General features: G+C 38.2%; 1 pseudogene; it reads right to left on the reverse strand.

Moving 5' to 3' along the window:
* Window positions 1-2,071: 2,071 nt before the first annotated feature.
* LOC148193942 (uncharacterized) lies at window positions 2,072-4,789 on the reverse strand (annotated as a pseudogene).
* Between the last annotated feature and the right edge of the window lie 374 nt (window positions 4,790-5,163).

Genomic DNA, 5,163 nt, shown 5'->3' on the forward strand with positions numbered 1-5,163 from the left:
TTGCATCATCCTGAACACCAAATCAATCGTCGACAATTGCTTGTGGGTGGATTCAAGGTTGAAGAAAGGATGATTCATTACTTAATTGTATGGATCCTATGTCCTCGTGCCACTAACCATGCTCAATGCTCGGAGCAAGATCTTCTACTACTATATGGGCTTTTAAATCACATCCACATTGATTGGCCAGCCCTCATCTCCGACACCATGGTAAAGGCCAAGAAATATTCTTCTTATCATTTTCCATATGCACTTCTCATCTCTCGAATTTTAGAATACAAAGGTGTAAGTGTGGACGGCGAACTCACTACCTCCATTCAAGCAATTGGCACTGAAATTGGTGAGACAACATTTCGCCAAATGGGTTTTGTTGCTCGTGGCCGTGTGATCATTCACAAGGATGATGATCACCACGAAAATGTCAATGACGATATGGACGCCCATATGGTTGATCCCGTCCCAGCTGCTACCTCTGCTGATGTTGGTCCTTCTCACATGCCTTCAAATTCATCCCTAACTATGGAGGAGCATTTTGCAAACCTGTCTAAACAACTGGAGGATATGCGTCTCTTTCAACAATCTCACTTTGACCAAATATATGAGTGGCAACAAAATCATGAAGAATTTGTGATCGACCAGTTCAATGACCTTGACACTCGCATTGGAAACATTGAAAATCATTTTAATCTCCAACCTCCAGAGAGACCACCAAGTCCTGAATTTTAGATTTAGGATTTTCTGATTAGTGTGCTTTCATGTTTGTTTGTTTTGAATTCCTAGAATGTTTTATCATATTCATGTCTTGCTTTATGTGCCCTTGTACTCTTTAATGTTTTCCTGAATAAAATGATCTACTATTTTAGTACTTACACTGTTTAATTGAGGGGAGCTCATATTAAGGGGGAGCATTATCACTCTTTTTGCTTATGATCAAAAAGGGGGAGAAATATGTGTAGTTACTACTAACTCCTATTGTTGTCTCTCAGTTTGTATCTTTTGCAGATAACCCAACGTTGCTTTTAAAAAGTGATTTTTGATCATCATCAAAAAGGGGGAGATTGTTACCAATGAAGAGCATTGGTAAATTTGAAGATAAATAATTTTGATGATGCTGAAAGATGATACATTGTTATAGTTGTTTTAAAAGCAATTTGTAGATTATAAATGTATTAGGAAAAGCCTTAAACATGTAATACTTGGAAAAATTCGTATTTTTAGAACTGCTACGCATTTAATCGATTATTAGAAGCTATAATCGATTATCCTGAGCCCTTCTAAAAAACCTCGTTGCTCTGGAATAATCGATTATTACTCCAAACAATCGATTATCACAGTTCTGATGAGAACTGCCAAAAGTCTCTAGAATAATCGATTATTCCTCAGGATAATCGATTATCACTTTTTGAAAACCCTGTAACGGACTCGAATAATCGATTATCACTAACAATAATCGATTATCTGCGGCAGTTATAATTCATCTTTGCAAATTTTAGACTAGTGGGCTATATAGATGAGTTCCAGAACTCTTAGAAACACTACTGAGCTTTTGAGAATACAGTGTGATCTGAGGAAGTTCCAAAAGCTAGTTCATTGCACTGCCTAGTCTCGTGAAAAGGAGAAGCTCTCGCTTTGTGGGTCAAAGGTCGGAGCGATTCTCTTCGAGTTGGCAACGCTATTGTTCTTCCGGTTCGTTGGTCGAAGGAAGAACTGTTCTGCACTGTTCCAGAGTTGAAGGAAAGTGTAGATTGTTGGCTTCCATTTCGTTGGTCGAAGGAAGGTTTTATATTTCGATTTGTTTATTCACTCTTAATTGTATTTTGCTGAAACTGATTTTAGTGAAATCGTTAATCACTCTTTATAGTGATTAACAACTGGACGTAGATTCTTTTGAATCGAACCAGGATAAAAATCCAGTGTGTCAACTTTTCTATTCCTTACACTCGTTACTGTTTTATGCACATCAAGTGTTTGTTAAATTTTCTCTAAGAAAATTGATTTTCTAAAACGGACCATCATAACTCGATTTGTGACCGTAACACGCTTTTCGAGTATTTTATTCCGCTGCGCAACTCTATAACGGTACTGATTGTTCCGACAGCTGGTACAAATGAAATTCATTAGTGTATAACAAATCTTAATCTCTGGAAAGATAAGAGATGGATGATGACATACTCAAGGTACGACTTAACTTCACTGCAATTGATTAAGACACGGACATGAGCAGAATTGAATTCAGCATCAGTTAACCAATGTGTGAATTCTTTCCCTACGTGACGGCCATATTGTCGGAAAACTGATAATGCACCTTCACGTGGTTCAACTTTCCATTGCATTTCATTTCTGACATGAGTGGGGGATAACATGAAGTTTTTGAAATAATGTGAACAAAAATACGTTGTCTCTCTGTGTAAGTAAGCTGCACAAATTGAGCCTTCTACTCTAGCTTTATTTTTAACTGAACGTTTGGATTCTTCCATAAACTTTTCAAATGGATACATCCACCTGTATTGCACTGGTCCCCCAAGCCAAGCTTCATATGCAAGATGAATTGGAATATGCTCCATTGAATCAAAGAATGCAGGAGGGAATATTCTTTCCAATTTGCAGAGAATAATTGGGATATTTTCATCCATCTTTTTAAGGGAATTCTCCTTTAGTGTCGTGCAACACAAATCTTAAAAGAAGTTACTCATTTCTATCAGTGGATTTAACACGTGCATTGGCAAACAATTGAACGCAAGAGGGATGAAAGTCTCCATGAATACATGACAATCATGACTCTTCAACCCTTGAATAGTACCGTTCTGAACATTGGCACATCTGGACAAGTTAGAAGCATATCCATCTGGCATTCTAAGCTCCTTGATCCATCCACACACTATTGTTGCCTCGTCTTTTGACATGGTGTAATTTGCTTTTGGTTTAAATAATCGGCCGTTACCTTGCGCCTTCAACTCTAAGTCTTTTCGTCCACAATACAAAGGTAAATCTTTTCTTGCTTTCTCATTATCTTTTGTCTTACCTATAACATTCATAACTGTGTTGAAGACATTGTCAAAGAAATTTTTTTCTGTGTGCATGACATCGAGGTTGTGTCTTAGCAAGTTGTCTTTCCAATAGGGAAGTTCCCAGAATATGCTTCTTTTAGTCCAATTATGCCATTCTCCAAACCCTTCTATCCTATTCTGACCAGATTCAGTGACTTTTGAATAGTCTTTCACTCTTCTCCAATCGTGTGATCCAGTCAACTTGGGCGGGGGCAAATCCGTTTCAACTTGCCCTTTGTGAAATGCCTTTTTGTTTCTTCTAAAGGGGAGATCAATGGGCAAGAACCGTCGATGGCAGTCAAACCAACTACTTTTCCGGCCATAACTCAATTGGAATGACTTTGTATGTTCCATGCAATGTGGACAAGCTAATCGACCATGCGTGCTCCAACCAGATAACATGCCGTACGCTGGGAAGTCATTAATAGTCCACATCAAGGCTGCCCTCATAAGGAAATTTTGCTTCCTTGAAACGTCATACGTCCAAACACCATTCCATAACTTCTTCAAATCATCAATCAAAGGCTCCAAATATACATCAATCAATGATTTGGGATTAGATGGACCTGGTATTATAAACGATAAAAACATGTATGGCTTTGTCATACACATCTTAGGTGGGAAATTGTATGGGGTAAGTATCACGGGCCAGCATGAATATGGTGATGCAGAGGCCTGAATGTACGGGGTAAACCCATAAGAGCATAGACCAAGTCTGATGTTGCGCGGTTCACTAGCAAAGGATGGATGTTTACGATTGAAGTGTTTCCAAGCTTCACCATCAGAAGGATGACGCAAAAATCCTTCAGTTTTGTTACCATCATGCCATGTCATGTGTTCTGATGTTTGCATTGAAGTAAACATTCTTTGTAATCTTGGAATTATAGGCAAGTAGAACATTGACTTCAAGGGAATGGGTTTTTTTTTTGCCTCCGGCCAGCATGCATCGTATGATATCGAGGTGAGCCACAAAACTTGCATTCAACCAACAATGCATCAATTTTGCCACTGTCATTGTGGTAGAATAACATACATCCATTAACACAACAATCAATCTTCTTTACTTCCAATCCCAACTTTGAAACACATTTTTTGGCTTGGTAATAATTATTCGGCATAAAATTGTTAGGTGGTGTCAAATCTAACATCAATTTTGTATAAAAGTCCACTGCTTCAATGGGCACGTTCCAATTAGATTTGTCAGCCATGAGTCTAATGCACACTGATAATTTTGACTCAGTTGAACCTTCAAATACAGGTAGATTTGCCTCTGTCAGTAAATTGAAAAACCTCTGAGTGGTTTCATTTGGAGGCTCTTCATAATGACTATCGTTTGCTTCTTGTTCAGCGTGGCGACGAAGAGCATTGTCGACCATCTCTTGCATATCGGCAAATTGATCTATCTCAGATGTATGTACAATAGTATTCGAACCTGATGCAAGCCGCTTTTCAGCTGTAGTGGAGGTCGAAGGAATTTCTTCACCATGAAATGTCCAAACCGTGTAATTAGGCATGAACCCTTTTTAGTATAGGTGAAGTTTGACGACTTCATCTTTCAAAATCCTTTTACATTTGCACTTCATGCATGGACATCGAATCCCTCCATCAACAACATAATATTGATATCGTCGGGCCGTCTCCACAAACTCTTCAACTCCGATGGCAAAAGATTCCTTCAAACCTCTCCTTCCACTATAACAACAGTCATACATCCATCCACGATGGTTGGGAAAATGGGCCATGTTCTGTGACAAGCCAAACAAATAAAAACTTAGCCAAAACAGCAACACTCCATGTGACATAAGTAATAAACCTATTACTACTCAAGTCAAACATGTAAGGCAATTTCAACACTATTGTCATAGGCATTCAATAAGGGCATCCAACGAGAAGTCCTCAGTATTGAAATGCCTTTGACATCCTAAGTGGTTGTGTATACAATTTGGGGGAGTCAATAATCTGACATTACTAAAGTTCTCTTTTATAGAGTACTTCCAAATATTTTGTAGGTTCTAAGTGTTTAGTGTATTTTTACCATTCTCATTGCTTTGAGAATGTGTGTAGTACCATAAGTTTTTAAATGAGTACTTAACTTAATCAAGTTATAGCCTAATAA

This window comes from Vigna umbellata, chromosome 8 (assembly GCF_029865625.1).
Source record: "Vigna umbellata cultivar VRB3 chromosome 8, Vumbellata_1.0, whole genome shotgun sequence".
NCBI classification, from domain to species: Eukaryota; Viridiplantae; Streptophyta; class Magnoliopsida; order Fabales; family Fabaceae; genus Vigna; species Vigna umbellata.